Raw genomic sequence first — 15,764 nt, 5'->3', positions numbered from 1 at the left:
AAATGTTGATCCAAGTTAACTTTATGACTTATTCAACATTGGTACTGAGAAAATTAACCGAGCAAGGTTGATCTTTAGAACATTTAATTGAAAAAAATGCATATTTCACATCAGAGTTACTCCTGTTGTATTTTCTTTAGAGACAAATGACATACAAACACCATGATCATTCCATTCTATTCTTAAGCATCCCAAAGCATTTAGAGCATTGCTAATATCTTTCCCAAGGTAGCTAGGAGCTCCGGAACTCTTTGTATGTGAAAGCTTTATAAAGTATAAACAGGAGGATTTCCTTTGTTAGTCAAAGCCGTTGCAGGTTCTATTGCGACATCATTAGATGGAGCCGAGAACGTTGCGATGGTTGTTCAAGCTTTTGTGTTTATTACCACTCGATGTTTAGGACTTATGAACAAATCATTACTGATTACCCGTACTATTTACGAAAAAGATGGATACCTAGCAGGGGGCATACATGATTATTGGCAAGAATTATAGTTCAATGAGCTTCAGAATAATACGTACATTCAATAGGAGACCACAAATGACGATTAATGCATCAGGCTAAGGTTCAACACCAACTTACTGTTTTCTTCCTTGAAGAACTGAAGTCCAGGTATTGTGCCTTGATGAAGCATAATTATGAGATCAAGATCATAGTGTTCTGGCATTCCCAGTCTAAGAACAGCTGAACTTTGGTTAGCTCATCTTCAAAGTAGCCTATGAGTCCCAATCCTTCACAAATCAGATCCGAAATCCTCGAGAGAAACTTTCGTGCTTCAACATAATATGTACTTATGACATCCTTGAAAAAAGGTTGTATGAATTGTGGTGCTAATCATTGTAACGGAATTCCTAGCTTCATTCTTATTTAAATAAGTTGGGTCATACGTAGAGGCTTTACCGATATCTGGTAGGCTTTTCAGGCAATGATTGAATATGATCCTCCACAGGATGGCAGCTGTGTGTGACGTTATCACTCCAGTAGTGAAAATCTTCTTTGTGATTATTTAGAGTGCTTGAGAAGATTCTACAGATTTGGCTAACGTCACTGTCGTTGGAGTAAAAGCCTGGTAGCCTAAAGAACTCCTGGATAACATTCATTGTCTCCTCCATTAAGCCTTCAGAAACTCCATGATTAATGACCTGAACTAATAGCATTTACTCATGAGTAGCAAGATTGATAATGCGTTCCAAATGATGGTCTTAGACAACCATCATCAAGGATTATGTTTAGTTTTTCAGTTCAAACATAACCAGTGCTATGAACCTGAAAGAATCCAAATTCTTGGCTTGCTTTCATAATCTGCCCAATGACTTCAGCTTGTTCAAGCTTGTAGCTTCCTCAAGGTCAATGGTTGGAATGTTTTGTAAGGCTTGCCTCCTTTGGCAATTACGACCTACATGATTGATTCTAACCTAACCTATAAAAAGCCTGTAGTATTCCATCAATTGTACATTTTTTCGTTAGGTATGGATTAGAAGATCCTTTAAATTCTTCTTCTACTTTTCTCTTCTTCTACATATCTACATAGTTTCTTTGTCCACATAGACAAGAACAAGGCAAGAAGATAAGAGAGTTGTAAGGATTAATCTCTGTTCAACAACAATGACTAGAGATAAATCATTTAAATTTCTACTGCTTAGTACAATTTATTTGTAATTATTTGGTTTACATGTGGTATGAAAGCCACCCTCTAACCATGTTATTTAACATATAACTTCATGGTTTGTTGGCAATGTGAGAAAAGCTACATAGATTCATTTATTATTCAATGAATCAAATCCAATTTGTCATGGGATCTATGTATCTATTATCTCAATGATTGAGAATTATAATCCCATGTATGTGTATCATCCTTCTGATGATTTATTTGGTCATGCAAGTATGTATCGTACATATATCGTTAGTATGATATTTGATCTTCATTTGGTTATGCTTGTATATGACAACATAATTAATTATATCTTGCATGAATTATGGTTAGTATACTTATGCCTTTTGACTTTGCATCATGTATGCTAAAATATCATAAAGGTTGAACTTTGCTTCTGGGGCACTTTATGTGTTCCATTTAAATGACTCCATGCCTCTTGAAATTGTGATTAATAATTGGTATCAGCAGTTTGTTTGTTTGCTGCACTTTTGCATAATTATTTAAAAGTATAATTTGTGACATCTATCAACCTTTCATTTTTGTCACCTATTTAGATGCTATCATAAAGATTTTTGCATCTTGTATTTAAGAGTGGCCATAGCATCTTATATGCTTGATACTTAGAATTTTAATCACATAAATGTCTAGTAATTAAATGAATAACATCTAATTAAGTAAGCAATTAATTTGTTAAAATTACCACTAGGCCAGTAGGAAAGTGGTAGTTTTAATAAGATTAGTTGAAATAAGATAGTAAATTTAACATTGTGTTAAGAGACTTTTCTAAAACCACATGTATGAAAAATTTCTATTTTTATAGCTTAAATTTACCAGTCTTATTAGAAAGAAAGTAAATTCAATGCATGTTTTGTAGCCTCTACCCACAGGAAGGTTTGAATTTATTATTTGAATTAACATTGGTTAATTCAATCCTTATGTCTTAAATTTCATAGCAATAATGTATGTTTATTCTTGGATATTTCAATTTTTTCTACCACTACTCTTTTTAATAATTCATCTCATATTTCAATGCTATCCGGTGAAAACTACACCGAATGGAAGGACAAGATTCTTCTAACATTAGGGTGCATGGATCTTAATTTGGCGCTTTGTGAGAATGAACAACCCATTCCCATAGATTCTAGTTTGCCAAATGAAAAAGGCTACTTATGAGCGGTGAGAGCGATCTAATCGCTTAAGTTTGATGCTCATCAAGTCACATATCAGTCAAAATAATAGGGGTTCAATCCTTGATTGTGACCGAGTCAAAGTTTACATGAAAGCAATTGATGAACAATTTGTAAACTCTGACAAGGATTTGGATAGCACCCTTATGAAGAAATTTGCAAGCATGACACTTGACAAAAGTAGGAGTGTGCGCGAGCACATTATAAAAATGAGAGATATTGCAGCCAAACTAAAGTCCCTTAAGGTTGAGATTTTTGAGTCATTTCTTGTACATTTCATTCTCAACTCTATTCCATCGAAATATACTCCATTTAAGATCTCTTATAACACACATAAAGAGGAATGGTCAATTAATGAACTCATGACCATATGTGTTCAAGAGGAGGAGAGATTGAAATATGAGACACTAGAAAGTGTTCTTCTTGTGACTCATGGCAAAGGAAATGCAAAGAAAGGAAAAGGCAAGAGTGTTCCTATGAAAAAAGATAGCAATAAAGAAAAATGCTGTTTTTGCAAGAAGAAAAGGCACTGGAAGAAAGATTGCCTCAAGTACAAGAAGTGGCTCGAAAAGAAAGGTAATCTCACCTTTGTGTGTTAGTAATCTAACTTCACTGAAGTTTCTGATAATGCTTGGTGGATTGATTGTGGTTCTGCAATTCACATTTCCAAAACCATGCAGGGCTTTCTGAACCTAAGGAAGCCGTTGGGAAGTGAACAAATCATCTATTTTGGAAATCAGATGCATTCATCTGTTGAAGGCATAGGGACCTATAGACTTATTTTAAATACCGATTTTCAATTAGATCTTGAAAATACCTTTTATGTTCCATGCTTTTCTAGAAATTTAATTTATCTTTCTAGACTATCTATTATTAGATATGATTCCAATTCTCATCTTTCAACTATGAATCTTTTGAAAAATAATAAAATTATTGGTTCTGCCAAATTGGATGGAATGTTATTTAAACTTGAGTTACACTCCACATACGAATATAGCCTTTTAACAATGCATGACACTAGTACTAAATGCAGTATTATCAGTGAGAACTCTCTAAAACTTTGGCATAGGAGATTGGGATATATCCCCATTGATAGAATCAAAAGGTTAGTGAATGATGGAGTCTTAGAGACTTTAAATTTCACTGACTTTGGTACTTGTGTAGGCTGCATAAACGGTAAGCAGACTAATAAGACCTCAAAAAGTGCGAAAAAGAAGTTCTCAATTACTTGAGTTATACACATGGATATTTGTGGGCCTTTTCCTACCTCTTGCTTGAATGGTCAGAGATATTTTATCTCAATTATAGATGATTATTCAAAATTTATGTATCTTTATCTCTTGTTTGATAAATCAGAAGCACTTGATGCTTTTAAAATTTTCAAACTAGAGGTAGAGAAACAGAAGGAAAAGAAAATCAAAATTGTGAGATCAGATAGGGGTGACAAATATTATGTAAGGCACACAGATAAAGGACAAGCATATGGTCCATTTGCTAAGTTTCTTCAAGGAGAAGGTATTGTTGCTCAATATACAATGCCTGGCACACCACAACAAAATGGTATAGCCAAAAGGAGAAATCGAACTCTCATAGACATGGTTAGAAGCATGATTAGCAGCACTAGTTTATCTTTATTCTTATGGAGTGAAACTTTAAAAACAACTGTGTATATTTTAAATAGGGTATCATCCAAGACTATCCCTATGACGCCTTTTGAAATTTGGAATGGATGGGAACCTAGTTTAAAACATTTGCTCGTATGGGGTTGTCAAGTTCAAGTGAGGGTATATAACCCATACATTAAGAAATTGGATGAACGTACAGTTTGTGATTTTTTCATAGGCTATGCTGTTAACTCTAAAGGGTTTAGATTTTACTGTCCTTCGCACAGTCCAAATATTATTGAAGCTAGAAATGCTAAGTTTCTTGAGGAGCACAAAATCAGTGGGAGTGGTTCTCAAAAGGTGGAATTTGAAGAAGTAAAGTATGCACCTGTGTCACCTTTAAATGATCTAGTTGTTATTCAAAATATTGAAGAACAACCAGTTGAGCAATCTCCACCTGAGTGGCCACAACAATCAACAATAGTTGATCCCACTAATCAAACTCCCCATAAAATAGTGGGAGTTAGAATATCCACAAGAATTAGAAGGCCAGCAATTTCTAGTGATTATGAAGTAATCTTCAAGAGTCTGACTATGACGTTGGACTTAAGGATGGTCTTAGTTCATTTTTCACAAGCCATGAATGGAGAAAACTCCACATCTTGGTATAATGCCTTGAAAGAAGAAATGGAATCAATGGCTAAAAATAAAGTCTGGGATCTCGTTGAATTCCAAAAAGGTCTCTATTGTGGGTTGCAAATAGGTTTTCAAAACCAAAAGAGATTCAATGGGTTGACTACCATGAAACCTTTTCTCCCATTTCAAAGAAGGATTCATTGCGTGTTATCATGGCAATAGTAGCCCACTTTGATTTGGAGTTAAATCAAATGGATGTGAAAATGGCGTTCCTTAATGGGGGTCTTGAAGAAGAGGTATACATGTGTCAACTTGAGGGTTTTGTCAATAATGACAACAACCAACTTGTTTGCAAGTTAAAGAAATCTATATATGGACTAAAACAGGCTTCCCGCCAATGGAATATTAAGTTTCACAATGTTGTCTCTTCATTTAGTCTTGTAGAGAATATCATTGACCAATGCATATATCTTATGACAAATTGGAGCAAATATATCTTTTTAGTCTTATATATAGATGATATTCTTCTTGTGAGTAATGATATAAGTTTGCTACTTGAAACTAAACATTTTCTTGCACAAAACTTTGAAATGAAGGATATGGGTGAAGCCTGTTATGTCAATGTCATTGGCATAGAGATTTATAGAGATAAAACAAGAAAAATTCTTAGTCTATCTCAAAAGACCTACATTGAAAACGTTTTAGAAAGATTTGGAATGAAGCACTGCTCTTCCATTGCAGATCCCATTATCAAAGGAGAAAAGTTCAGTTTGGATCAATGTCCTAAAAATGAGTTGGAATGAAAAGAGATGGATAGCATTGATGGGTTCTAAATATGAGTATAAGTTTAATTCCAAAATATACCCGTTGACTGCAAGTATACAAGTCAATAGTACTTTAGAACATATATCGGGTCGATTCAACTAGGAGTAACTTTTACAAGTACTAAGATCTTACTTACTTCATTATTTAGACCAACTATCAATAAAAGCAAGAGAAATTGCATTTACTTACAACTTAAGTTTTCTACTAATTAGCTTGCAAGACACAATGAAAAAATTTCACTAAATACTTGACTCTAGAGGTGTAGAGTCCACTTACGGAACAAAAGATACAAGTGAATAGATTTACCTCTCGTTACTACTTTTGTTCAACTAGGGATTCATTTCCAATGTTATCAAAACTCACTCTCATGATGAAATGGCCTAAACTAGACTAGTGACAAGTATATATTTTGCCTAATATTTTGTACATATTTTGGAGGGATTGTGATTGAATTGGGGTTAAAATGATGTTGAGAATGACTATTTTGATGATTAGGTGATAACTAGTTGATGTAGTAAGCAAAGTATGAAAAATTGTGTGAAAATGGAAAGATTTATCTGCTAAATTGGTTGTGACAGGAAGACAAGATATATGGCGTCGGATACCTGGTCTCAAAGAAAATATACGGTGCTAGATAGAAGGAGTCAAGTTGGATACATTGCACCAGATACTTATCAGTGAGTTTTTTGAGCAAGAGTGTATAGCAGTATACGGCACCGGATACTGAAATTCGCTTCGAATATCGCATCATATACTTGGGAGGGAAAAATCTCCAAGTTGCGCAATTTGTGCAACTTGATACCAATTTTTCAACTCCTTTTCTGGTGACAACTACGACGTCTTGAAAACTGCTAGCTAGGTCCAAAGCATCAATTTTTCTCACCTTTTTGCAACTTTAAGTCATTTTCAATATCCAATTATGTCAAGAAAGAATGGATGAAGAGTTTTGGGAGATAAGCTTCTTAAAGAAGAGAAAAGACACTTTTGTTAGATATATGAAGAAGTTAAAAGAGAGGAGGAGAGTAACTTTCTTAGACTAGAACTTGTACTTTCTCTCTCCAGAATAGAATAGGACTTTTAACAAAAACTCTTGATGTAATCTTGGCACTTTGAAGGCGAACGAGAATTTGGAGCTTGGAGATCCTTGTTCCTTCAATTGAATAAGCATTTTTTTCTCCCTTTCTCTTTATTTTGTTGGATATATGTTGGCATTCATCAAAGATTTAAGCTTCATGTGTTTATTCTTCATGTCTAGCTAATATATTTGTTCTAGGAGTAGATGATGCCTTGTATTTCTTGATCTTGGTTGGAATGAGTTGATGAATGTTGCCATTTGTACTTGCTAGTTCATTTAAACTTGCATGGACTTTTGTGAATGCTTGATCACTATTTACAAATTATTTTAGTTGTTGTTTATCAATGAAAGTTGGTAGATGATGATGGAACCTAGTTAGATGGAGCTTAGGATCTTGGCACATGAAAGTAGTGTTGAGACTAGGTAGACTTTTATACATTCTTGAGTTTAATGGTATCATGCTTGTTGTTTCACCACGAAAATTGGGAAATGCATGTATAGGTGACACTTGATTCATCATTAAAGCAAGTTTCGGATACCTTATGTGAATGAACCCTTAGCAAGACAAGTAGTGTAATATTTATCACTCATTTGAACAACAAACAATAACACTTGGTTGATTCCATATCCTAGAGCTTGTGTTTTAATTGAATTCATTCATTAACTTGTAGTTGTTACACATTAGTATATAGAATAGCTTTTATTTCTTCTTATTGTTGCTTGTCTAGATAATAAAGTAGGATTAAATTCTAGTAGTTGTGAGTACTCCTTAAGGGATCGACCTTAACTTCCTTGTACTACAAAACGACCTATATACTTGCAGCTAACGAGGGAGTTATTTAACAAAACTAGGGTGCAGGGGAATCGCGTCAAATTTTTGACACCGTTGCCAGGGAGCAAAACGATCTTTATTAATCTAGATTTTGATTGTAGTGAGATTTTGGATATAATTTTTGGTGTAAAAGATTACTTCTGTTGAAGTAATTGCATTTATATTGGGTAAAAGTTATCTTGATTTATCTTTTTGACTATTGGCAGTATATGTATCGAGCCTTTCAGACAATTGTGCCGTTAGACCCAAAAATTGAGAGGACTTTGAGAAGAACAAGAAGGTGTGCACTACAAGGAGACACGGAAGATCAACAAGAAGGGACACTATATATTGAACTTCCCCTAATGGAGCAAATGACAAAAGAGGCTAACAGAAGAGCATTGAGAGATTTTGCATTATCGGGAGGAAATGGCCTACAAATGAGTATCACACGACCCACGGTAAATGCTAATAACTTTGAGATTAAACCTACATTAATATAAATGGTGCAACAATCTCAATTCAAAGGTAATGTTACTGAGGATCCTAACTCTGATTTAGCTATGTTTATTGAAATTTGTGATACCATTAAAATGAATAGTGTTAGTGAAGATACAATTCGACTGAGCTTGTTTCCATTTTCATTGAGGGATAAAGCTAAAATCTGGTTGAATTCACATCCACCTAACACTTTCACAAGTTGGAAAGATTTGTCTCACTCATTTTTAAATAAATATTTCCCACCAGCAAAAACTGCTAAGTTAAGAATGGATATAACTAATCAAAGGGGATGTAGCTCACATGATAGAGCGCTCGCTTTGCATGCGAGAGGTACGGGGTTCGATACCCCGCATCTCCAATATTTCTTAATTTTTTTGACAAAAAAAAAAGGATATAACTAGCTTTTGTCAGTAGGTGGGAGAATCTTTGTACGAAGCATGAGAGTGATTTAGGAAATTATAACGAAGTGTCCATATTATGGTCTTCCAGATTGGCTCATTGTGCAGACATTCTACAATGGATTGAATTTCACTACCAAGACTCATATGAATGCTGCAGCCGGAGGAGCATTGATGGGTAAATCAGCTGCCCAAACTCATGAATTGATTGAAGAAATTAGGGGTGTGCAAAATCGAAAAATTTCGATTTACCGAATTCGAATTGAATTCGGAATTTTCGAAATCGGTAATTCGGAATTCAGCATTGAAATCGGAATTTTCAATTTCGAATTATGCAAATTTGGTTCGAATTTGGTAATGGAGTTTTTGAAATCGGAATTTCCGATTTCGAATTCATAATTCAAAATCGAAAATCGAAATCGGAATTTTCGATTTCAATTTTGTTTTATAATAAATATATTAATATTTATTTATTTATATATATAATAATATTTTTATTTCAATTTCGTTTTATAATATGTATATTAATATATATTTATGTATATAATAATATTTTAATAATATATTTATATATAATATTTGTAATATAAAATTTATATTATATAACAATACATCTAACAAAAAAAAAAGAAAAAAGGTTTCCGAATTCGAAATTTACCAAATTCCGAATTGAATTCGAAATTGAAATCGAAATCGAAACTGGTGAATTCGAAATTGAAATCGGTCGGTAATTCCTATACCAAAATTTCGAATTCAAACTTCCGAATTATCGAATTCGAATTCGATGCACACCCCTAGAAGAAATGGTTGCGAACAATTATTAATAGGCTAACGAGAGAGGTGACACTAGAAAGGTGGCAGGTATGTTTGAACTTGATAGCCTAAATTTATTGAATGCCAAGATAGATAATGTGGTAAAGATGCTGAATACTCATATGACTAATGTTGGTTCCAGTTCGAGTTCGCATGCTAATGTAACTTGTTGTACCATATATGGAGGAAATCATGATGATTTTAGTTGTGCTAATGAACAGGTACAGTTTGTTAGTAGTTATAATCGGTCTCCACAAAACAATCCTTACTCGAACACATACAATTTGGAATGGAGAAATCATCCAAATTTTGGATAAATGGACCAAGCCAACAAACCAAGACCACAAAATCTCCCGAGATTTCAACCAAGGCCTATGAATATGGAGATTAAACCTACCTGGGAGCTTTCGATAGAGAAGCTAGCCAATGCTACAAATGATAAAATTGATAGGTTAGCGAGTGCAACTTCCAAGAGATTTGAGAGGATTGAGGGAAGATTGGACCAACTTACTACAATGTATAGAAATGTTGAGATCAAAATTGGTCAAATTGCTAGCTCTTTGAATCCTAGGAATCCGGGGGAGTTGCCTAGCAAAATCGAAAATGAGTTAATGCAATAACATTTAGAAGTGGCAAATAATTAGAGGATCCTAACCTTGGTGTGTCTTGTGAGAATAAGGAAGATGGAAAGAGTGAAAAAAGAGAAATTAACAAGGAGAAAGATTACATAGTTATTGATGTGGATTTACCTATTTCTAAAGTTTCTCCTAATGTGAATACTAATATTTCCATTCCTTTTCCTCATAAGTTTAAGCAAGAGAAGCAAGAGAGGGAGTTTGATAAAATTTTGAAGATTTTCAAGCAACTACATATTAATATTCCTCTTCTTGATGGTATTATGTAGATTTCTTCCTATGCTCAATTTTTAAAGGATCTTATATCCAAGAAAAGGAAGCTTGTGGATAATGAGATAATTGCATTAATAGAGAAAGGTAGTACAATCATTCAAAACAAGCTCCCTCCTAAATTGAAGGACCCCAGTAGTTTTTCTATACCTTGCATTATTGGCAATATTGATTTCTCAAATACTGTATGTGATTTAGGTCTAAGTGTATCTTTGATCCCTTTATCTATTGCCAGAAAATTGGGGTTAATTGAATTAAAAGCTACTAATATTACATTGCAGTTGGCGAATAGAACAATCAAATATCCCATAGGTGTATTAGAAAATGTGCTCATGAAAATTGAAAATTTTGTTATACCTATAGATTTTGTTGTCCTAAATATAAAGGAAGATGTATGCACACTTATAATATTAGGTAGACCATTTCTTGCCACTGCTGGTACAATAATTGATGTACAAGAAGGTAAACTTTTATTTAGAGTGAATGGTGAAACTGTGATTTTTAATCTGTCAAACGAAAAGTGCATTCGCTCTACTAACTCCAGTTTAGAGGATTCACGGGTGACTATGGCCACTCATGAAATGGAGCAAAAAGAAGAAGGAAGCACTCCTTGTCATCATGAGAAGCATGATCAAGCCATGAAGGGATCAAAACATGACATTTTTATCAAGAAAGTTGAGAACTTTTCTCCATTTGATAAAGTCAAAGGTGAAACATTGAGTAAAATTGAGAAGGGTATGAATTCCCAACCATACAATGTTGATGAATATTATTTTGATCAAACTAACAATCATCCTAGACCTTTGATGTTGTTAGATAAAGGAGAACAATGCCCTGCTCATCACAAGGAGAGATGGTTTGGGAACTTTAATCCCTGGAAAGGATTTAGTCCTCCTTCTTTTATTTGAAAAGCTTAATTAATAAGTTGAATTTAACGACTTTATATAAAGCGCTGGTTGGGAGGCAACCCAACGAAATTTAGATTTTATTGTAGTTAACCTGTTAATGAATATTTTGTTTGTGTTTGTAGGTTGCAACATCAAGGAATCAAGACAAAAGATGGTAACATGAGCTAAGGACATAGGGAAGTTTTCATTCATTTTCATGAATTATTTCATGTTTGATGTGTGGAAAAGATGAGTTTTGGTGTTAATTTTTTTGTGTTGGGAGATATTTTTGAAATGATGTCTTGAGAGTGGAAAGCATGGTACCAATGGAACATAGGTGAAGGGTAATGCATAGACACTCTTGGGGAGATAACTGAGCCTATATCTGATGCATTTCATTGCTAAGCGGAGCCAGATCCAGTGTTTTTTAATTTCTCAGAATTTTTAAAATTTTCAGTATACGGTTTCATATAATTATTATCGTCTCATATACTTGCCTCATATAGCAGATAGAATAGAGCATATTTTCTAACCTATATATGTATCTAATATCTGGTGCGAGTTTCAGTATATGTCTTCTGGTAGCAGTTTAGTATCTGGCTTCATATAGTTGCTTTTGCTCCAAATAGTGCATCAAATACTATTAAAAACTTGGCATCAAAGTCAAAATTCTCTGATCACTATCTGACCCAGTATCTAATGCTAAACAAGTATATACGGTGCCAGATACCTCCAGATCTGCAGTTATAATCACTTCGTGAAAAAGAATCGCAATTTGCTTTCTTCTTCTACTTTCGTAACTTCAAACCCATTGCATACCACACCTTTAGATTCTTCATTTCCAGCCATTTAAACTTCAAATTCTTTTCTCCAAAGCACTCCTCCAACATTTGTGACTCAATCCCACGGATTCAAAGTCAGAAAAACATGGTTTAATCTAAGGAGTCAACCAAGAACCCTAGCATTTGTAGCTCTGAATTCATGGTAATTGGGACAAATTTTGTGGTTAATTTTTAGAGATTTTCACATATTTGCATCACAAATCATCCAGTCATTTGTTCCAGGTATGATTATCTCACAAACTGTTCGATTTCAATTTTCGGCTATGCTAAATAGAGATTTTTGTTTTCATGAAATTGTGAAGTTGAGATGCTATGTTCATGAGAGGGTTCAGATTAATACTTGATAATTCCCTTTTGCTATATTATGCATATTATTGGTGACAATGATTTCATGTGAGAAAAATTTTGTTTACATATTGCAAATTTTTATTGGGTTCTATAGGGTCGTTAAGGGAAGTGGCTGAATTTCTCATGGGTTTGATGTAATTTGATTGAAGGTGGTGATATTATGATTAGCAATTTCTAATATTGTGTTCTGGAATAAGATTCATGTGGTTCTGTTGGAATTTGGTTATAGAATAGGATGAAGAGAATTTCAATATTTCACTTTCATAGCAATCACAATCCAGTATTTCACCGAGCGTCACAAACATTGACCTTTTTTGCTTTTGAATTGTTTTGATGTTGCAATAATGAACATTTTCACTTGTTTTCACTTAGTTCTTGTGCCTGTGTTGTGTTACTTTTCTACTAGTTTCTTTTGATGTTTTTATTGTTCTTTGTTTGTGTTGTGTTCAAGTTAGGAAGTACAGTTCAAACTCATTCAACTCGCTCTACGGTCAAAGCAAGGGGAGTATTGCTTCCTTTATCTCTCTTTATTAGTTTTCTTCCCTCACATTGCAGACAATGTGATCTTTGAGTGTGGGGGAGGGATAATTTTGTGTGCATTATGTGAGTTGTGATGGGCAGAGTAAAGTATTTGGACTTTTGACTGAATTATAAGTACATAAGGTGTATATTTTGAATTGCTGGCATGATGTTTTTCTGCATGTGTAGGGGAAATGCTGCTTAATTTTTTTTTGGGATGGTAAGCTAGGAAATGACTCCCATGTTGGTTGATTTAGCACATATTCTGATATAAAAAAAAAATTTCATGACCTGAAGAACTGGAAGTAAATTGTGATGCAATTGTGTAAGTATTGAATCTAGAGAAGTATATTATATGAAACAAGGGCATTCGTGTTAAAAGTGCATGCTCAGTTAGAAGATTTGTCTTTAAATGATTACTTGAAATTGTGAGATTAACATGATGAGTGTGGGCATTATTTCTCTACTTGTAGCTCCTTGGTTTTGATGTAACTTTGAAAAACTAAAAGAGGAAAAAGTGTAAAAAGAGGGAAAGCAAAATAAATACAACTTGAGCACTAAGTAACCGCGTTAGCACCTACAAGTGTTAGCTCTCGCGTCAAAAGGTACTTGAGTAAGGAAGTGCTGAATAACCGGGAACCTGCATCTACAAATGTTGGTTTTCACGTAAAAAAGCAATTTCAATGTGCTAAGAAAGAAAGATTGAATTCCCCTTTGCAATCTAATTACACAAAACTAAAGAGCAAAGAGTAGAGGAATTGGAACATGCATTAGTTATGAAAATCATACATTCGTGTGATCATTTGAAAACAAAACTTTGACCTGAGTTCGTCCACTTTGAAGCATGAGTACCCTTATTCCATATAATATCATGAAAACTAAAATGGTTATTGAGCAATCGCATAGCAGTTATCTTTTGGTGACTCACAAAGAATTTTTGATGGGGTATATGTGCGATCTCAACCCTTGAATCATTGCATGATAGATTTTGTAAATTGCTTGAGGACAAGCAATGATTCAAGTGTGGGGGAGTTGGCAAGTATATATTTTGTACATATTTTGGATGGATTGTGATGGAATTAGGCTTAAAATGATGTTGAGAATGACTATTATGATTATTAGGTGATAACTAGTTGATGTAGTAAGCAAAGTATGAAAAATTGTGTGAAAATGGAAAGATTTATCTGCTAAATTGGTTGTGACAGGAAGACAAGATATACAGTGCCGGATACCTGGTCTCAGGGAAAATATACAACGCCAAATAGAAGGAGTCAAGTCGGATAATTGCACCAGATACTCGTTAGTGAGTTTTTCGAAGAAGAGTGTTTAGCAGTATACGACGCCGGATAGTGAAATTTCCTTCGGATACTGCATCGTATACTTGGGCTTGAAAAATCTCCAAGTTGTGCAATGTGCACAACTTGATGCCAACTTTTCAACTCCTTTTATGGTGACAACTAGCACGTCTTGACAGCTGCTAGCTAGGTCTAGAGCATCAATTTTTCTCACCTTTTCGCAACTTTAAGTCATTTGCAATATCCAATTATGTCAAGAAAGGATGGATGAAGACTTTTGGGAGAGAAGCTTCATGAAGAATAGAAAAGACACTTTTGTTGGATATATGAAGAAGTTAGAAGAGAGAAGGAGAGTAACTTTCTTAGACTAGAACTTATACTTTCTCTCTCTAGAATAGAATAGGACTTTTAACAAAAACTCTTGATGAACTCTTGATGTAATTTTGGTACTTTGAAGGCAAAGAAGAATTTGGAGATTGGAGATTCTTGTTCATTCAATTAGATAAAGATTTTCTTCTCTCTTTCTCTTTATTTTGTTGGATATATATTGGGATTTATCAAAGATTTATGTTTCATGCGTTTATTTTTCATGTCTAGCTAATATATTTGTTCTAGGAGTGGATGATGCCTTGTGTTTCTTGATCTTAGTTGGAATGAGTTGATAAATGTTGCCTTTTGTACTTGCTAGTTCATTTAAGCTTGCTTGGACATTTGTGAATGCTTGATCACCATTTACAAATTATTTTAGTTGTTGTTTATCAATGAAAGTTGGTAGATGATGATGGAACAAGCTTAGATGGAGTTTAGGATCTTGGCACACGAAAGTAGTGTTGAGACTAGGTGGGCTTTAATACATTCTTGAGTTTAATGGCACCATGCTTGTTCTTTCACCACGAAAGTAGGGAAATGCATGTATAGGTGACACTCGATTCACCGTGAAAGCGAGTTTCAGATACCTTATGTGAATGAACCCTTAGCAAGACAAGTAGTGTAATATTTATCACTCATTTGAACTATAGACAAGAACACTTGGTTAATTCCATATCCTAGAGCTTGTGTTTTAGTTGAATTCATCCATTAACTTGTAGTTGTTACACATTAGTATATAGAACAGCTTTTATTCCTCATTGTTGTTGCTTGTCTAGATAATAAAGTAGGATTAAATTCTAGTAGTTGTGAGTGCTCCTCAAGGAATCGATCTTAACTTCCTTGTACTACAAAACGACTTGTATACTTGCAACTAACAAGGGAGTTATTGAACAAAACTAGGGTGCAGGGGAATCTCGTCAACTAGGTTTTTCCTATTCTCATGGTGAATTACTAGATCTACTCTTGTATTCTTCATGAAATGCAAAATTAATCCACTTAAGTGTACCTCTACTCTCATGAGTCTACTACATAAGTTTCATTTATTTCGTTCCATCATTATTGCCAACTTTCATTGATTAATAACAACTAAGCAC

At 34.1% G+C, this 15,764-nt stretch overlaps 2 non-coding genes across 2 annotated transcripts; one reads left to right on the top strand and one right to left on the bottom strand.

Annotated features, from left to right (window-relative positions):
- Positions 1-8,579: 8,579 nt before the first annotated feature.
- TRNAA-UGC (transfer RNA alanine (anticodon UGC)) lies at positions 8,580-8,652 on the top strand. Its single transcript has one exon. It is a non-coding gene; the product is annotated as a tRNA-Ala (tRNA).
- Positions 8,653-8,673: 21 nt separating this feature from the next.
- Positions 8,674-8,778, bottom strand: LOC113738330 (small nucleolar RNA R71). The gene has a single exon (XR_003460116.1). It is a non-coding gene; the product is annotated as a small nucleolar RNA R71 (small nucleolar RNA).
- Positions 8,779-15,764: the final 6,986 nt, after the last annotated feature.

This window comes from Coffea arabica, chromosome 3e (genome assembly GCF_036785885.1).
Source record: "Coffea arabica cultivar ET-39 chromosome 3e, Coffea Arabica ET-39 HiFi, whole genome shotgun sequence".
In the NCBI taxonomy this organism is placed as follows: Eukaryota; Viridiplantae; Streptophyta; class Magnoliopsida; order Gentianales; family Rubiaceae; genus Coffea; species Coffea arabica.
This window is presented reverse-complemented; position numbering and strand designations above follow the sequence as displayed.